This window comes from Phoca vitulina, unplaced genomic scaffold (genome assembly GCF_004348235.1).
Source record: "Phoca vitulina isolate PV1807 unplaced genomic scaffold, GSC_HSeal_1.0 scaffold66, whole genome shotgun sequence".
Classification (NCBI taxonomy): domain Eukaryota; kingdom Metazoa; phylum Chordata; class Mammalia; order Carnivora; family Phocidae; genus Phoca; species Phoca vitulina.
In genome coordinates, this window is record NW_022589769.1 from 6,326,261 (window position 1) to 6,347,098 (window position 20,838).

At 38.1% G+C, this 20,838-nt stretch overlaps 1 protein-coding gene across 5 annotated transcripts in view; it reads left to right on the plus strand.

Annotated features, from left to right (window-relative positions):
* MRTFB (myocardin related transcription factor B) overlaps window positions 1-20,838 on the plus strand; it is a 192,040-nt gene that overhangs the window by 81,171 nt on the left and 90,031 nt on the right. The gene's annotated exons all lie outside the window — the stretch shown is intronic.

The window sequence follows — 20,838 nt, forward strand, 5'->3', positions numbered from 1 at the left end:
TAACGAAGTGATATTTAACTAGACATACTTTTAATATGAGAAAGTATTACTTTTCTAATGTATTTTTCTAACATAGATGTTTCTGTCTTTCACTATCAGTTTCAGTTATATAGTCTCTTCGTCTTTCAAAAAAATGGAATTTGATTAAATAACTTGCTGATAAAACTAGTGAAATCTCTGGCTGCATAATTGTGTGCTTGTTTATTTGTGCATAGAATTAGAGTAGCTGCTTGATTGCTTGCTGAACTCTTTTAGAACCCTCAACAGAAACAAAATGTTTACACCTTCAAAAATTTGAAGATTTTATTTGGCCACCCAAGTATAATTTGGAGGATTTTCCAGATCAAAGAATTTAAACTTACACCAAGCAGATCAAGTTAGGATTGGAAAAATTGAAATTTAAAGAAATCCAAGAACTTAGTCCTAAACTGTGAATTTCAGAATCTAATAGTTTTAGACGGTGCTTTGGTTTTTGTTCTATTACACTATGTAATAATGTACTCTATGTAACATGTACTTTCTCATAAAAATGTATACATTTCCTAAGTGACCATGGACGTTTCATATATCCTTGAGGGTGGAATGGTATATAAATGTCAGTTAGGGCCAGTTGGTTTATAAGGTTGTTCAAGTCATATATACTTACTGATTTTCTTTTTTCTTGTTCTGTCAGTTGCTCTGAGAGGTATGTTGAAAACCCCAACTAATACCATGGATTTGTTTATTTCTCCTTTCAGTATTTTTTTTCCTTCATGTATTTGGAGGGTCTGTTATGTGTTCTCGATGGATTGATCCCTTTACGTTATGAAATCCCTCCATCCTTAGTAATGATCCTTTTCCCAAAGTCTACTTTGGTACTAATATAGCCCCTCTAATTTCTTATGCGATGCGTGATTTATCTTTTCCCAGCTTTTACCTTTAACCTATCTGACCTTTATATTTAAAGTACCTTTCTTGTAGACAGCATAGAACATGATCTTTCTTTTTTTAATCTAGTCCGACAATCTCTGTCTTTCAACCGCAATGTTTAGATAGTTTCCATTTAAGGTAATTATTGATTTATTTGGCATATTAGTTATCTGTAGCTGTGTAACAAACTACTTCATACCTTAGCAGCTTAACAAAGACACATCATCTCACCATTTCTTTGGGTCAGGAATTCAGGCACAGCTTAGCTGGGTACCTTGGCCTCACCGTCCCTCATGAGCCTGCAGTCAGGTGTCAGCCAAGGCTGGGGTTTCATCTGAAGGTCCATCTGGGGAAGGATCTGCTTATAACCTTCATTATGTTGTTGTTGACAAGATTCAATTACTTGAGGGCTGTTGGTCCAAGGGCCTCATTTCCTTGCTGGCTGCTGGCTGGAGGCCACCCCTGTTCTTGCCATGTGGGCCTCTCCAACATGGCATCTTACTTTGTCAAAGCCGGTAAGAGAGAAGTCTGCCAGCAAGACAAAAGTGATTTTTGGGGGGGAGGGGGCAACACTTCCTCAACGTTGCCCTTTTCTATTGTTTAGAAGCAAATTACTCAAGGGGAGAGGATTATACAAGACCATAAATACCAGAAGGCATAGATCATTAGAGGCCACCTATCATAGTTGAGTTTAGATCTATCATTTTGCTGTATGTTGTATTTGTCCAGTCTGTTCCTTATTCCTCTTTTCTTGCCTTTTTTTTTTTTTTTTGGTTAATTCTTTTTTTAGTATTTTATTTTTGCAACATCCTATTAGCCATACTTTTTTCAAATGTTCACTAATCTTTTCTAATGAAGGTCTAATATGCTGCTAAACCTATCCAATAAAATGTTTATCTTAGATAGTTTATTTTTATCTCTGTAAGTTCCATTTTGTTCTTTATTTACATTGTCCGTTTCTCTCATCACTATATGTTTTCCTTTAAATACTTGTACACAGTTATGGCTGTTAATTGTTCAATTTTTTTCTGTCATTTTTGGGTCTGTTTTCATTGACAAATTTTTCTCCTATTAAAAAGACATTTTCCTTCCTCTTGGCAAGTAGTCTACTAATTTTTTATTGGATGTAACATTGTGAGTTACATTGCCAAGGGGCTGGATTTTGTTTTGGTTGTCTTCCTTTAAAGTGTTGGGGCTTCGCTTTGGTTAGAGTGTTGGACTTCTAGATCACTCTGAAGGCCTTTTACAAGCTTTGTTAGGAAAGATATAAGGTAGCAATCACACCAGGGGTGGTGCCTTAACTATTAGGCCTTGACCCCCTTTGGAGTCTCTGCTGAATGCCCCACTAAATACCCCGGGGAGATCTTTTTGCTCAGGCTGGTTAGAGCTCAAACATCTCCCAACCTTCTGTGCACTTTGGAAGTTGTTTAGCTTCCAATGCCCTGGTCATTTCATGCCCAGCCTTGTGAAACTTCACTGCGTGCACATAGAGCTCAGGACGCAGCAGAGCCTCCAGGGCACCCCTGTGCAGCTTTCCAGAGCTCTTTTTCAGCACAGGCCCCCCTCCTGTTCAGAAATCTGCCCTGCAACTCCCGGCTGTCGTCACTTCCCCTAAGCTCTCATCTCTGGCTTCCCAATTCCGCAAGCCTGACGAGCTTTGTTTGCAGGCTTGGACTCACAGTCTGGAAATTGCCTCTGGCAGCTGAGAGGCTCACCTCAGTTGTTCGCTTTTCCCTAGGAGTCGCGGTACCGCACTCCTGTGTCTCAGTGCGGGGAAACCACTGTTTCATGCATCCGTCCAGTTGTCTCGTTTCCTGTGGTGAGAGGTTAAGTGCAGTTCTTGTTGTTCCATCATAGCTGCAAACCAGAGTCTGGGGGCGCCTGGGTGGTGCAGTCGGTTAAGCGTCTGCCTTTGGCTCAGGTCATGATCCCAGGGTCCTGGGATCAAGCCCCGCGTCGGGCTCCCTGCTCAGCTGGGAGTCTGCTTCTCCCTCTGCCTCTCCACCCTGCTCATGTTCTGTCTCCCTCTCTCAAATAAATAAATAAAATCTTAAAAAAAAAAAAAACCCGAAGTCTGGAATTGGGGATTTAACACACGGCCTGTGCTTTTCCACAAAGAGGTGTTTCCTCTCCGAACACCCTGTACCTCTGCCTTCTGACTGGACTGCCGAGGTTCTGCTTTGTGTCTGGACCTGCCCGCCCCCCCCACACCCAAACACTCAGACCTTGCTGGGCGCAGCAGGCTGCTCCCGACTTGTGGGTTAAAGGCCAAGGCTGATAGTTATGGGGGCACTTGCGTCAGCCAGCTTTCCAGCTTTTGCTGTTGGCCCAGGACGGTGAGCAAGATTATCATGAAAGAGAACAAGTGAGGGCCTCTGGGATCGCTCAGAGCTGTGGCATAGGTACTCAGTTGTTCAAGAAGTCATCGTGCTTCGGCGGGGGGACCTCAAGGAGGAGGAAAGGATTCATGCGTTGGCAGAATCCATTCTTCATTAATAAGGAAATGATTATATATTATTTTCTCTTCACAGAAATGTTGAAATTAAGAAAACTTCTCTTTGCCTCAGTATTTGAATTTGATTCAATTTGGCAAAAGAGTCAGCCTTTAGGAGATTTAGAAAATATAAAGATTACATTTTTCTTCTCACATGTATGTTAATGAGACTTTTCTTGTCAAGAATATCTTGGTTCTATTAAGTGAAAAAGCATAGAACTAAATTGTAGATTCACCATGAGTGCAACTCACCATCCTCTCTATATTGTCCCATCAGCCCCTCCTGTGCCCTCCAAAAAACACCCTGCAGAGAATTACATCAAATTAATTTTGGCCTTTTTACATACATACACTACTCTCACCTGCCTTCTTTTCTGTAATGTGCATTTTTCATGATGCACATACAGTGCTTATAAATCAAGGAAGGGAAAAACCTTTTTTAAAAAATATGCCACATATACAATGGGAAATGTTAGAGTAATTTGGTAGCTCATGATTCTATTATGTATTGGGGTGATTCTCCTGAGAATCAGAGTCTACTTAGGATTCTTAGATTCTGCTCAGAGGCCACTAAATGTCAGGTTGAATAGTCACAACATGTAACAGATTCTCATCCTTTGTTGACAGAGCTTTACAGGAGAATTTATATTGAGAAAGATTTTCCCGTGGTGTAATAGAAATGAAGTAGAGTATTACTGAGGTCACCTGGGGATCACAGAAACACAATTCGGTCAAAGTCTCTGTCATCTGGGTCCCATGGTCTATACTTCTGCATTGCCCTTGGGCCCAGTGGTTGACAGCTCCCACCTCGGTTCACATGCCTCTTTGGCTGCCCCCCTGTGCCCTCGTGTGGCTGTCTCAGTGTTGCTGAGAAGCTGGAGCGGGTTAGGAGACAAAGAACAGATGGGAGTCACTAGCAGCGGGCAGGGTGAATGCGGCTTAGGTGTCAAAACTGGCCCCAGAGACCCAGAAGGACAGACCCTGGAACAGGTGTTCAGGTCCATCAGACGGCTGTCAGGTTGGTTCTCAGTCTTGTTCCGTCCAGGTGATAGGTTGACAATAACAGATGGAAACCAAATAAATAAGACACTACTGAATAAATGGAAAGGAAAAAGTTCAATTGTGTTTTTGAAAATTAAAATCATCGATATATACTCAAACTGTGCCCTTTAGAATACATGTTTTTTTTTTGTCTAGTTTCGTATATACAATTACATTTGATTAGCCCAAATGTTTGAAAAACATATTTGCATTAATGTGTGAAGTGGTCTAAATATACCAATGCAGAATCTTTTTCAATAGAATCTTGATTTTTAAGCCAAATGCTTTTTATAAGGTGCTCTTCCCTGCCTTGACATTTTTTTAGGAATATAATCATGTAAATTATATACCTAACACTTGTATTCTGACCTTAGTTACTCTCTGTCTTCTCACAAAAACAAAAACACTTTATTGCTCGCTTCCTTCTAGGAAGTAACCAAGCAACACATATTTTTTAAATCCACCTACAAATAAGGCCCTGTGTTAGGTTTTTCCATGTGTTTCTGCATATGATTATGTTCTTCCCCCTTGCCCATACAGTAGGTCTGGAACCCAAACTGGCAAATAGCCAAGTGAAAGTACTAACTTCTGCCAGTAGAGAGAGGGTTTGTTCCCTGAGTAGGTAAAGGCATTTTCCCTTATGAGGTGGGTTTTAAGTGGTTTCATTTTATAGGACTATAAACTGAAGGGCGGAGATTAAATAATGCAGGGACAAGCCGCTAAAAAGGAACAGAGTCAAATTTTAAAGATATGGTTGGTTTTAACACCACCTCTAAGGTTATAAAGGGAACTAAGGTATATATAAGGTTACATAAGGGTATAAAGGTATTAGAGTAGGAAAGATAAATTTTATTTGGAAGAAAGAGAGTTAAAATAAAGATATTTTTAAAACAGGCTATTTTAAGTTTTATATACAGAAAATAGTTACAAAAGGTATGAATACAATCTCATATAAAGCTAAAATTAAAGATGTTAATATTTGGCGCCTGGGTGGCTCAGTTGGTTAAGCGACTGCCTTCGGCTCAGGTGATGATCCTGGAGTCCCGGGATCGAGTCCCACATTGGGCTCCCTGCTCAGCAGGGGGTCTGCTTCTCCCTCTGCCCTCTTCCCTCTCGTGCTGTCTCTCAAATAAATAAATAAAATCTTTAAAAAAAAAAATGTTAATATTTTGCTTGAGCAGAAGAGTTTTACTTTAAAAGCCTGTTGAAGATGATGTCATTCTGCAGTCACCATCAACCTTGTTGAGTCTGCCAGGATTGCGCCCTGTGGGTAAGTTTACCCCACATGCATGATGTGTTCAGATGAAGGGACCCTGGGGAGGGTCAGCATCCTCTTCTCATATCCGTACCTCACCTTATGCTCTTCTCTGACGCTTCCGTGCTAGGAGGGTGACCGTCCATCTGGGCACCGTGGTCTTTTGGAACAGAGAACTCAGGCAGTTCTGTGTGTCTATCCATTCTGGCCTTGTACTTTCGAAGGTACTCGGCTAAATGAAGACGTTTAAAAAATTCCTCTAATGGAAGATGTCCAGATAGTCATTTTGTTCTTTTTAACCTTTTAAACAAAATATTTTCAGGTTTGCAAGTAAAATTGAGAGCCTAATAATAGATCATCCTGTTAATGACAATTTATTTCATAATAAAATATTTGACATTTAAAGGCCAAAATGAAAATCTCCTTTAATGTATTCTATAAATCAGCTGTTTCTTTTCTATGGAAAAAATATAAAGGGGCATTTTTCTGATTTCCTATAGTAGGGTAATAATCTTTTTACATGGTCTTTTTAACTCCTGAACTTAGAGCAGTTTATTAACTTTTAGGGCTCATTGTGGGTGGTGTACATTTTGTGGGTTTGAACAAATGTAGAATGTATAATGCCATCCGCTCACCGTTATAATACAGAGTAATTTTACAACCCTAAATATCTTCTGCACTCTGTCTATTCATCTCTTTGCTCCCCGCCCCACCCCCCAGCCTAGCAACCACTCATCTTTTTATTACCTTCGTAGTTTTGCCTTTTCCAAAATGCCATATAATTGGAATCATCCAATAGGTAGCCTTTTCAGACTAGCTTCTTTTACTTAATAATATGTATTTAAGGTTCCTCCATGTCTTTTCATGGCTTGAGAGCTCATTTCTTTTTAGTGCTGAATAATATTCCTTTGTCTGGGCGTACCACAGTTTGTTTTATCCATTTGGCAGTTGCCCTATGGAAGGATATCTCAGTTGATTCCAAGTTTGGGCATTTATGCAGAAAGCTGCTATAAACATTTGCATGCAGGTTTTTGTGTGGACATAAATTTTCAATTCCTCTGGGAAATACCAAGGAGCACAATTGCTGGATCGTATGGTAAGAGTATGTGTACTTTTATAAGAAACCACCATTGGGGCGCCTGGGTGGCTCAGTCGTTAAGCGTCTGCCTTTGGCTCAGGTCATGATCTCCAGGTCCTGGGATCGAGCCCCACATCAGGCTCCCTGCTCAGCGGGGAGTCTATTTCTCCCTCTCCCTCTGCCTCTCCCCACTGCTCCTACTCTCTCTCTCTCTCTCTCTCTCTCTCTCTCTCTCTCTGTATCTCTCTGTCTCAAATGAATAAATAAAAAAAAAAATTCTTAAAAAAAAAAAAAAAGAAACCACCATTCACAACCACTTTTTTTTTTTTTTTTTTAATCTCACACTACTTGGCATTTCTTAAAAGTCCAGGCCAGTTATTTTGCACAGTGACCCTCAATTTGGATTTGCCTGTTTAGGTCCTTGTGATCAGTTCAGGTTAAACATTTCGGTGAGAATATTACCCAGGTTGACATGAGTGAATCACATCGGGAGGTACATGACGTTTGTTTCATTACTGGTGGTATTCAGGTTGATCACTTGAGTAAGGTAATGTTCACCTCCTATTTCTCCTATGTAAATGTCCCCTTTCCTCTTTGTAAGTAATAATCAATGATAATATAATTAATTACAAAGTAGTGTGTGGGATAGTTCTGTGTCCCAGGCATCTTTCAGCCATGGTTTTAATGAAAATTTTTGTTTAAGTTATCAGAGAGGTACTTGAAATTGATGGCTTTCTAATTCTGACATTCTTTATGTAGTAGCTGGCATTGTTCTGAAAAGAACCTTCTCTTCTAAGGGAGGTGTCACTACAGACTCCTAGATTGTTTTTTATAATTGGAAAGGTACTCTCCATTTCTGTCATCATTCTTGATACCTAAATTGTCCCAAATTTGGCCAGTGAGGGCCTGTTCATGGTGACTTTAGTGTCCCTTTGACCCATCCCCCTTAGTCTTTGAGCACTTACCTACTTTCTGGCACAGGATATTTCCGGATTTTCTTATACTTTCATGGCCCCAGGCCTGGAATTAGCCCTTTCTCTATGGATCCCTGGTTCCTGAGGAATCATTTTTAGAAACCAAGGTCTGAGAGCTAAGCACACTCATTGTTACTTGGGTGTCATTGCTTCTAGGCCTTTTCATTAGATGGAGCTTTAGGACTTTTTTTTTTTTTTAAGATAAAACATAATCAATTCCAGCCGAAAGAGCCATGTAGTCTTGAAGAAGATGAACAAAACCAGAGGATTTACATTTCCAAATACCAAGACCTGCTATAACACTGTAGTATTCTAGACAGATAAACAGTCTGACCAGTGGAACAGAAGAGAAATCAGGGATAGTATTTATCACTTAACTCACTACAAAGGCAACACGGATGTGCAGTGGGAAAGGATGGTCTTCTTAAATAAATGGATCCAGATTAAATATCCATTGGACAGAAATTTACCTGGAATTCTACACACACACAAAAATTCCAACTATGAAAGGTAAAACAGTAAAACTTTTAGGGGAAAACATCTCTATAACCTTGGAGTGAACAAAAATATCTTAAACAGGACACAGCATGACTCATAAAAGAAAAACTTTATTGATTGCATTATATTTAATAACTCTTGTGCACCAAAGACATCATTGAGAGAGAAAATGCAGCCCACAGAACGGGAAGAGGTAATTCTTAATGCATATATTTAACAAAAGATTCTTCTCCAGAACATATAAAGAACTCCTACAAGCCAATAGAATGAACCAGACAAAAGCCTTGACACAAACTTCACAAAAGAGGAAATCCAAATGGTGCCCATATATATGGATATGGATATGTGTTCATTAAGTTATCAGAGCAGTGCAAATGCAAACCTCCGTGAGGTGCCCTCCTTAATGCCCATCACCCAGTTACCCCATCCCCGTACCCAACTCCCTTTCCGCAACCCTCAGTTTGTTTCCCGGGATCAAGAGGCTCATATGGTTTGTCTCCCTCTCTGATTTCTTCCCATTCAGTTTTCCCTCTCTTCCCCAATTGTCCTCTGCACTATTCCTTATGTTCCACATGTGAGTGTAACCATATGATAATTGTCTTTCTCTGATTGACTTATTTCGCTCAGCGTGATCCCCTCCAGTTCCATCCATGTCGATGTAAATGGTAGATATTCATCCTTTCTGATGGCTGAGTAATATTCCATTGTATTTTGGACCACATCTTCTTTATCCATTCATCCACTGTTTGTTATCGGGACAGACTGGAGGCTGCCCAGTGCCCATCTCCAGAAGAATGGCTCAGTAAATTGTGACCTATCACCCAGTGACATATAGCAATGGGAATCAGTACAGCGCAGCTATGTGGGAGAATATGTGTGACTGTCACAAAAATAACACTGAGTACAGACAGCTGGTCACAAAAGAGTACGTATGATTTGATTCCATTAATGAAGTACAAAAACAGGTAAAACTGTGCTGTTGTGTTAGAAATCAGGCAGCAGTTACCACTGCCTGGAGAGAAGGGACTGGAAGGGAAGCGCAAAGGGAGAGCTCTCTGGGTACGGGCAGTGTTTGATGTCCTGATGCTGGTTGCGTGAGTGTGTTCGGTTTGCAAACATTCAGTGGGAATTGTCCACTGATGACATGTGCCTTGTTGGTATGTATATTAAAATTAAAAGTTAAAAAATAAAGATGAAACAAATAATATAAGGATTATCTGAGAAACCGCAGGGAAATAAATGACTTCTGATCTGTTCCTCCTCCCACCTCCGTTCTACCATTAATCTGTCACCGTGCTTGTTTTTGACAGTTCAAAATAAATTGTAAGCATCTGTGCACGTTTCCCTGCAGATGTCAACATGTATATCATTAGAGTTCAATGTTTACTTAAAACGACCTTATTTTGAGAGCACATTGTCTGTGCTTCTCCTTCTTGGGTTTCTTCACCCCAATCCATTGCCTGCTCTTCCGCCCAGTTGTTCTCTGAGATGACATCAGTCTCTCTCAGGGCTGATTCTGAAAATTTCTTTTTTTTTTTTTTTTTTTTTAAAGATTTTATTTATTTATTTGACAGAGAGAGAGCACAAGTAGGCAGAGTGACAGGCAGATGGAGAGGGAGAAACAGGCTCTCCGCTGAGCAGGGAGCCGGATGTGGGGCTCGATCCCAAGACCCCAGGATCATGACCTGAGCCGAAAGCAGCCGCTTAATGGACTGAGCCACCCAGGCGCCCCTGATTCTGAAAATTTCTTAAAATAGTATTGTCCAAGACACCTTTGCCTGATTATAAGCCGGCTTTTTATTATGAAATTATTGAAGTTCTTTATATGCCCTTGATATTTGTCAAATGTGTTTTGTGAATGTTCTCCTAGTCTGTGCCTTCCTTATTGATTTTCTTAAAGTGTCTTTGGATGAACAAAAGTTTTCATTTTTGATGAAGTCTAATTATCAATTTTTTATGCTTTTTTTTTCCCCCTAAGAAACCTTTGCCTACCCCCAAGCCATGGAAGTACTCTCCTTTATAAAAAGCCTTCTAAAGGCTTTTAGGTTGTTGATTTTTACATGTATGTCTGTGATATATTTCAAATTAACTTTGATGTCTGGCGTGAGGTAGGGGTTGAGGCTCATCTTTTTCCATATGGATTTCTGGTGGTTTCAACACCATTTGTTAAAAAGTCCCCCTTTCCCCCATTGGACTGCTTTGGCATCTTTGTCTAAAATCCAAAGACCATTTAAGTGTGGATCTATGTCTGACTCTCTCTTCTGTTCCATTAATCTGTTTCTTAATTCTTATGCCGGTACAATACTGTCTTGATTACTATAGTTTTATAGGCAGTCTTGAAATCAGGTGGGGTAGGTCTTTCAACTTTGTTTTCCTTTTGTAAGAATGCTCTGGATATTCTAGGTCCTTTGTATTTCCATTTCTATTTTAGAGTCAGCTTGTTAAAAAAAAAACAAAACTTAGCAGGAATATGATTGGGACTGTGTTGAATCTATATATTAATTCAGGGTGAACTGACATCTTAATTCCAGTCCATCATTGTAATATCTCTCCATTTATATAGGCCTTCCTTTTAGTTTCTCTCAACAGTGTTTTCTAGTTTTTAGTATAGAAATCATGTACATATGAGACGCCTGGGTGGCTCAGTTGGTTGGGTGTGTCTGCCTTCAGCTCAGGTCATGGTCCCAGGGTCATGGGATCGTGTCCCACCAAAAAAAAAAAAAAAAAATCTTGTACATACATCTATTTTTGACAGTATTATGAATGAAATTAGTTTTTAAATTTCATTTTATATACTCTGGCTTCATGACCTAAACATAACTTTCTGCTCCACTTTGCTGATAATCTTGTAGACTTCTGGTAACCCTTTCTTAATTGTTCCATACTAATCTATGTTTCTGTGAAGCATAAGGTGAAAACCCCTTTAAAAGGCCTTTCATTCTGTATCAGTTCAGGTAAGGACTTATATTCACCAGAATTGCTAGGAACTCCCTGGAGTGAGTTTATTTGTGCTCGTGTGTTATGCGCTGGTCTTGTGTACGCACGTGTGTACGTATGTGTATTTTAAAGAAAGCAACAGTAGGTGACGGTTATGTTGCCATCATTGTGGTCGGATGCATTTTGACCTCCCTGGTTGTGTGATCCTTGTTTTTTGAGGCAGCGTGTTTTTGTTAAGTGCTGAACTCTGTGCCAAATGCTACGGCTGCACAGGGGAAAGCTACAGTCTCTTCTCGCAAGGAGCAACCCAATGGCTTAGCTCATTCCACACAGTCACTGATGAGGGTTTATTGGTGTTGTATTTGCTATAGAAACAGAGCAACGAATATAAAGAAATCCAAGAAAAACCCATGCTTTTGAAACTATTTCTTGTCTGATAAAAATAGGACTTCCATACTACTGACATTACACTGTTTTCTTTGTTTTAACTTGCTTCCGTGCGTAAGTATGACCTAGTATACTGTAAGTGAGCATCTCCTCCCAGCACCCTTGCCATTTGTGACTGAAAATTACTGTCACTGAGCTGACACACAGCTTAGGAAATCTACTCTTTTTTTCCTCCCTCTGATTTATAGTGCTGGGACCAAACTCTGGAAATTAAAAGACCTGGCTTAGGCCTGAGAGGGCCCATCCATCCATTTAAGCTCTCTGATGTGCATGAAGTTCCATGCTATTATGAATGTTCTGAAGTGGTAATAAACGTCACTTTGAAAGGAACTGATGATTGTTGCTGATGCTAATATTGTTGTAAGCTGCATTTAATTAGGTATATGCAGTTTCGTGCTTTACAGATCTCTGTGTCCAAGAATTTGCCCTGTTATTTTAAGACTATTTCTAGAATATTTTGGTTTCCCAGCCTTTTTTTCTTGGTTCATTTGAAATTGTATGTAATAGTCATAAAAACAAGGGAGGTGTACTTTGTTGTGTTATTTCCCAAGGCTTTCTGTCCTTCCTTATTAAATATCGTTTACAAAAATGTGTATGTGTAAAATCTTCGTACAGTTTGAATACACCTAATATCCCACTTCTCATTTTCTTTTTGAGTTTCCCTTATTCATATTTGTTTTCCTGTGTATAGTCTCTAATGTTGTGACTAAGAAAATGTTTCTCCTTGACAACGCTTGAGGTACATTCTCCTTACTACTTCCTATTTCCTTTCCTGTTTCTCTCTTCCTCACTAGATGTTCTCACCCCCCTCTTTCAAACTTCCTAACTCCTCGTAAGTTAACATGTTAGTAATCTCCTCTGAGGCTTAAAAAAAATCTTCATGTTTCCAAAATTAAGATTGAGGGAAAAAATTGAAGCTACAACGAACACGATAGTCTGGAAAAGAAACCATTGTGATCATATGTAAATAAATAGCTAATACCAGTTTTTATGAGAAGTGTTTTCATTGTCAGCCATTGTTTGTACTTCTCATGCTTGGTTTTGCATTTTCTTTGGTCTTTTTGTGCCGCTTGGATATGTAGCCTCCTAGCTCTTTTAAAAGTAGTTTGACTATTCTGAAATGGCAGTAGCATATACTTACAGCAAATTTAGGAGAAAGAAGAAAAGGAGAAACAAAAAGGTTAATACATATTCCCACTTCTCAGATAATCACAGTTAAATTCTGTAGTATCTCTTTGATCTTTTTTCTGTGCAGTTTGTTTTGGTTTTAAAATGTTGATTATATAAATTTGTTTCCTGGGTTGTTTTGTTGTTTTATCTTTTTCAAATTAATATACTTTTTTGAGTTTTTTATTTTTTGCTTTGTAAGCAACAATGTAATTATTGCATACTGGCTCAAGTGAGTAGATCAGATATAGTTTAGCCACATCCTTACTCTTGGACACTTAAATTGTTTTTAGTTAGTTATTTTGCCATAGACTAAAATCTTTGTATGTAATACACTACCACTTTTGTAGCTGTTAAAATACATTTTAATTGGGGCGCCTGGGTGGCTCAGATAGTTAAGCGTCTGCCTTCGGCCCAGGTCATAATCCCAGGGTCCTGGGATCAAGCCCCACATCGGGCTCCTGGCTCAGCGGGGAGCTTGCTTCTCCCTCTCCCTCTACCTTTCTCCCTGCTCATGTTCTCTCTCTGTCTCTCTCTCTCTCTCTCTCTGTGTCTCTTTGTCTCAAATGAATAAATAAAATCTTTAAAAAAATACATTTTAATTCCATCTGTTCAGGTATTTCTTGTGTGTGTGTGTTTGTGTGTGTGTGTGTGTGTGTGTAACAAGCATGTCAGTTTATTAAATGTGAAATGGAGGAAGGGCTAGGGAACATTTTCTCTTTTTTCTTTTTTTAATTTAAATTCAGTTAATTAACATATAATGTATTGGTTTCAGAAGTGGAGTTCAGTGATTCATCAGTCTTCTATAATACCCAGTGCCCATTACTCATGTGCCTTCCTTAATGTCCATCACCCAGTTACCCCATCCCTCCACCCCACTCCCCTCTAACAACCCTCAGTCTGCTTCCTATGATTAAGAGTCTCTTCTGGTTTGTCTCCTCCCTCTCTGATTTTGTCTTGTTTTATTTTCAAGTATTTCTTACTTAGTTAACTCATGTAGTCTTAAGATGTATCCTGGCTAAGGGAATGGACTTTGGGCTCTTTGGACAAAGCATTCTGAGTTTAAGAATCTCAGCCAGTGGGGCACCTGGGTGACTCAGTCGGTTAAGCGTCTGCCTTCGGCTCAGGTTGTGATCCCAGGGTCCTGGGATTGAAACCCGTATCCCAGCTCAGTGGGGAGTCTGCTTCTCCCTCTGCCCCTCACCCTGCTCGTGCTCTCTGTCAAATAAATAAAATCTTAAAAAAAAAAAAAATCTTAGCCAGTTACAAGTGTGTTGGTTTCTTCATCTATAAAGTGGGATGAAAGCATGCTAACTGTTCGTATCTGTCAGGGTAGTTGAGTAAATGAAACGAAACAACATTCTTAGCAGAGTGTCTTACACACAATTAGTGCTCAGTAAAATATCTATAGTAATTGTTATTGAGTTGGTTGTATTTTATAGGGATAAAGGAGTTAAAATGAAATTAAGTCTCATTTATATATTATAGCTAAAATGCTGTCCCCTTTATTTGAGTGGTTCACGGAAATATGTGTACATGATAAAAGAGACAATTCCAGTTTGTGAGATGGCAAAAGTCCTCTTGTTGTAAATTAATTTTATAGTTTGAAATTCTGGAATTACTCATATACCATAGACTCCATTAAAATGGTTTTCTCTAATTAGCATTATTAGACTGCTTTACCAGAATGTGGCTTTGAGGTTGGTAGTATATTATGTCATCTGACTGTCCCTCATACATTCAAACTAGGTGGAATGTTTGTTAAGTAGAAAAGTTCTTTTTTAATTTTGTTAATTCTTTTCAAATGGCTTCACTCTTAATGTCTTAAAAGAAATGTCAGGCATAACTTCTTTGCCAAATAACACAAAAAATGACAATAGTGTGTAATATGTAAGAGTCATTTCCTAGAACAATATCAGAATCATGAGATCAGGAAATACCTATTTTGCAAAATGTCAGAATATCATGATTTGCTGACAGTTCTGATGAAATAAATTACTCATTTCTTCTCAATTTGAAATTCATAGAAATGCCTTAAAATTGCTAAGTGCTTTCTCAATGGCTGTCTTGCTTCTTTTTATGGAGATATATATTTACTTATCTAGAATTATAATACTTAAAATTTGTTTAAATGGATTACATATAGGCTGTTACTATGACGAGACACTTTGGATTGCCCATTCAAGATATTTTACTATAGAAAATATTTTATTAAGGTTTAGTATTTTTTCATCATAAATATAATGCATGCTCATTTTAGATCATTTTTAAAATTTAGAAAGATAAAAAGCAGAGCGTGTAAGTAGACTATAAGTCCTATCATTCACAGTATTTTGTCCCGATCTTTTCTCCATTCATATAATTTTTAGAAAGACAAAATGGGGACCACACTGAACATGCATTTCTATGGCCTCCTTTTCTCCTTTCATCTTATAGTGAATATTTTCCATGTTATTAAATATTCCTCTGAAAAAAAAATCACTTTTACTTCTTTGGCTCATTGTAAGCACCCAATCATTATTTTCCAGTTTTGAAACCACTATTTCAGTGGCTGTACAAGATATCATTATATACTTGTCATAATTTATTCACTCCCTTGTTGATTAACATGTTGATTAACATGATCTTGTCTTTGCTGCTGTGGTGAATGCTGGGATGGAGAGCACTGCACATAAATTGTTTTGTTTATATGTATATTCCAGAATATTTCTTTAGAATAAAGTCCTAGATATTGAATTACAGGGTCAAACAGTTCAGACCTCTTTCTGGATTCTTTACCATAGTTGCATTGGCTTTCGAAAATGTGCCAATTGACGTATTTATTGGCAGTGTTTGACAGTACTCACAGCATTCTCCTACTTGAAAAATCTTTGTCATTAAAATTTTCAAGGTTGAGTTATATTTTACATACACTGAAATGCACGGATCTAACATGTACAGTTTGACTCGTCTTCTAAAACCTTATTTTGAAATAATTTCTGACTTACAGGAAAGTTGCAAAAATAGTGCAAAGAATTCCCAAATATCCTCTTTCCAGATTCCCCAAATGGTAATGTCTTAATCACACTTGCTTTATCCTGCTCTTTCCATATGCATACATAATGGTTCTTCCCAGAACTATTTGAGAGTGAGTTGTGGACATACTGCCTTTTTACCTCCAAACACTTCAGTGTATGTGTCCTAAAAATAAAGATATAATTATTTAAATATGTAATTAACATTGATACAATGCTGTTTCCTAACCCCAGACCTTATTCAAATTATGCCAGTTGTCCCAGTAATATCCTTTATAGCAAAAGAAATAAAAATGTCTTCTCCCTGTTTCATGGTCCAGTCTGGGATCACAGGATTTATTTAATTGTCAGGTTGCTCAGTCTTCATTAAAATGGAACAGTTCTGTAGGCTTATTCTTTGCTTTTTCTTCTTTTTTTGTCTTTTATGACATTTTGGAAGAGTATGGGTTATTTTGAAGAGTATAGGTCAGTTATTTTGTGGAACGACAGTCAATTTGGGTTCATCAGCAGGAAGACCACAGAAGAGATGTTGTGTTGTCTCCACAGCAGACGATGTCAGTTTGACCCTTTACTGGTGATGTTAACTTCAGCATATGGTTAAGGTAGTATCTTCCAGGTTCCTCCACTATGAAGTTACTATTGCTCTGTTTCTAATTTTGTAAGAAGTATATTGTGAGGAAATATTCTGCCATTAAATGAATATCCTGCTCCTTTCAAACCAACTTGCACCTGTACTAAGTAGTTTTAGTATCCATTGGTAATTCTTGCCTACAACTATCATGCTGGTGATTTCTAATTCCATCATTCCTTACATTTATTAGATGACGCTCTACTTTAAAGACAGGCTTTCCTTTCTACCCCCCTGTATTTATGAATTTATATCAGCATGGAATCATGAGGGCTTATTCTATTTATTAGTAAATAATACTATTTGTTAATAGTAATTCTGTTACTATTATTTATTTTGATGCTCAAATTGTCTTAGATTTGGCCATTTGGGGGCTCCGTCAGGCTGCCTTCTGTGTCCTTCTGGCAGGTGCCCATCACTTGCTTTCTGACACAGCAGTATGTTCCAGGCTCAACTTTTACTTTTCCTCCCCTGGCCCTACAATCAGCCCTTTTTCTTAGGAAGTCTGGTTGGTTTTAGTATTTATAAATGGAGTATTTATAAACCAAGATCTGGGAGCTGGGTGTGTTCACCGCTACTGTTTGGTCATTGCTTCTAGATCTTCTCAATTGACAGAAATAGGAAATGCATGTTTTTGTTCACACACACATGCATCTGTATCTATTCTTGTCTACCTGCATCACTGCATATATTAAAAATCAGGCATCTTTACTGACATTTCCAGTTTTATCCAGCACTACAGGCTTCCCTGCAGCCTCCCCCTTTCCATATTTGTAACCCCCTTATCTAACAGGGAGAAAACTGCTCCCATCCTGCTCCCGTCCACAGTGTATTTCTAGAATACACATAGTATTTAATCCTAGAATACACATAGTTTTAAAATTGCTAACCCATGCCACTGTGAGAAGTAAATCTGCTGTACTTGAAATGGGCAAACTTTATGGTCTGTAAATTACATCTTAGTAAATCTATTTTTAAAATATTTGCTAATGGGAGTTGAACCTTTGTTTACCTTCTTTTTGTCTTTAGCCCAAAGGTATGTAGTCAAAATATCATATCCAGAAGTTGCTAAGGTTGGTTCTATCTCCTCTTCAGTGTGTCCATGTTATTTATTTGAAATACAGTTAGGTTCATTTGTTGTGTTTGTATTCAAATTTGGATGTTCTTTCAACTTTGCTGATTTTGTTAATTTGTTTTTGAGAATGTGGTATGTTAACACAGTTCTAAAAGTCAAAATTATATATAAAAAAGATGTCCTCAGTTAAATGTTGCTACCAGCCACTCTCTCCTATCCCATCCCCACCCCGATCCATTCCATCCTGTTTCCCCACCCACTGAGGGTAATCAGTCTCCTGGGTTTCTGATTTCTCCTTCCTTTCATTCTTTTCCCCTTAGGTAAACAAGTCTATATTTTCTTGTTTTCCCTTCTTTCTTTCATAAGAGGTGACATTGATACTGTTTTATAGTTTGCTTTATTCATTTAATATTTTCTGAAGACTGCTTCATCCCAGTTTATAAGAGATGGTCCTTATTCCTTTTCACAGCTATGTAGTATTTCATGGTGTGGATGCCCCGTGGTTTAGTCAACCAGTCCTGTGCATGGGCATTTAAGTTGTTTAGAGTATCTTGCAGTTACAAATGGTGCTCCAGTAAATACCTTCAGCATATTCCATTTTATAATGTTGGAGGTTTATCTTTCAGGTACATTCCTAGATAGAAGATTGCTGGGTCAAAAGGTGAATGCATTTGTAGGTTTGTTACGTGTCACCAAATTCCTTTCCTGGAAGGCAATACCAGTTTGCATTCCGATCAGCAGTATATGCGAATGTTTATTCCCCCCCCCCAGCCTCACCAACAGAACGTGTTGTCTTGTATTTTTGCCACCAGGTATGTTGGCGTAATTTTAATTGCCTTTCTCTAGCTATGAGTAAGGTTGAATGTTTTCTGGTATGTGTAAGGGCTATTTCAGAAACATTTTTAGAGGAGAGAGTGAATTAACTACTCATTTCTCAGTCCAATTTTTAAAGAATAAATTTTTATGTTGGAGAGATCAGCCCTTCCTCTTCAATGTGTCTGTTTTGTTTTGTTTTAATGTGGCCAAGATTTACCAGTCTTTCCTTTTATTGCTTTTGGATTTGGGATCACAATTAGAACTTTTCCCTGTATCGCAGTTATAGAAGGGTCCCATCAATATTTACTTAGAGTACTCAGATGGTTTTTGTTTTTTTTTAAACCTTGTAACCCATGATCTACTTTGAGTTTATCTTTATCTCATAAGGCTCTTTCTCCCTCCCGTACATGGTGCTTTTTTTCCTCTGGGTTTTCTCGGTATGCCTTGGGTATTTTCATTTTTTTCCTCAAATGAGCTTGTCATATCAACTTGTCTAGCCCCATTAAAAAGCTTGTTGGTGTTTTTATTGATATTGCATTAAATGTGTAAATTAACTTAGAGAAAAATGGCATTTTTATGATGTGGTATTATCCTATCCAGGAGTGAGGACTGTCTGTTTGTTCAAGCCAACCCTGGGGTTTTCCAGGAGTTTTACACATTTCTTTAGTTTACTCCTGAGCATTTATCTTCTTTGTTGCTCTTATTGATGGTGTTTCCTCTACTTACATTCTCTAACCGCGTATTGTTTGTGTGTCTAGAGGCTAGCGATGGCTCTCTGTGTTTGCATGTATGCTACTGGCAGTTTGCCAGGTTTCTTAACTATGTAAATTTATGTATTTCATCAAATTTGGGGGATTTTCAGGCATTATCTTTGCAAGTACATTTTCTGTCTCATTTTCTCTCTGCGCTCCTTCTGGAACGCCAGTTGCTCACCAGATAGACCTTATGATACCATCCATGGGTCATGGAGGCTCTGTTTTTTGTTTTTAAAATCTTTTTTTCTCTGAGGCACGTAGTTTATTTTCATTCATTTATTTTTACTGATATTTTTAAATGTTTCTCTGATCACTGCTTTGAACAAAAGCCATAGATTCTGGTGAGAAGTCCCTTCATTTCAGTTTATGTTTTTCCTCTTCTCTACTACTTATTAGGAGATGTTACTAATTTCCAGGTAGACAAGGCCTTTTTAGTGTTTTTTTTTTTTTTATTAATAGTTTCTAGTATTACTACATTGAGATCAGAGTGTTGTGTATGTTTTTTTTTTTTTTAATTTTATGGAACTTGCTGAAGTTTTCTTTATGCCCTGTATGTGATTTTTTAAAAAATATTCCATGTGTAGTTGAGAAGGTATCTCCTCTGTCATCAAGGTAAAAGTTCACTACATAGCAGTAAGATCTCCTTACTGGTTGTGCTGTATATCCTTTCTTATTTTTTGTCTCCCTCATCTGTCTTGTACTGAGAGAGGCAGATTAAAGTCTCCTCTTCCTTGTTTCTGTTGGCATCCCATTGCTCCCCCTGTGCTTTTTATGTGTAACAGTAGTTATGTTGTTTTGTGCATAGTCATCGCTGTTCCGGACTCCTTATTGATTATGGTGCTTTGCGTTAAGAGGTGTCCTCTTTGTCACATGCAGTGTTTCTAACTTGAATTCTGTGTTTTCTGTGTTCAGGATCACTACCCCCCACCACCACCATTCTGGTCTGTAACACATACGAGTTCACCAAACTCACACATGCCCGTTAGTCCCAGCACACCAGGTCACACCTCTGGCACGCATCTGAGAAATCACTCAGTTATCACACATGGGCTTCATTTTATTTATTTTAATGGATGAAAGGGCTCGTTGGCGTAAGTAGGGTTTTGTTGTTGTTTTTAAGATTCTTTAGAGCAATTCTGTTGCCCAGTTGTTTTTAGAGTTTAGACACCCACATAAATAATCTATTGCATTCAAGTTTTGTAAATAGAGACTGTTTCAAAATCATCGTATTAACATAAAGGAATTTCTCTGTTCCCATAAGTACCATTGTGGGCTTTAAAAAAATTTTTTTTTAATTTATCAAATGTAATTGATATCCAATAAGCCGCACATATTTTAAATATTCAACTTAAGGAATTTTGAATTCACCGCATCAAGATAACATTTTCATCACCCTTAAGAATTTCCTCATACCCCTTTGAAATCCACTCCTCTTTCTACTGCAGTCTCCAGGCAACCACTGGTCTGCTTTCTGTCACTATAGATTAGTTTGCATTTTCTCAAATTTTTTTAGAAATAGAATCATAGATACAAGTGGCTCGGTTTCATTTGGCTTCTTTCAGTCAGCATAATTATTTTGAGATTTATGCATTTTGTGTGTTATTCCTTTTTATTGTGGAGTAGTATTTCATTGTATACCAAAATTTATTCATTCAGTCACTTGTATATGCATGGTTATTTGCAGTTTGGGGCTTTTAAAAATAAAGCCACCAGCGTGCCTGGGTGGCGCAGTCAGTTAACTGTCTGACTC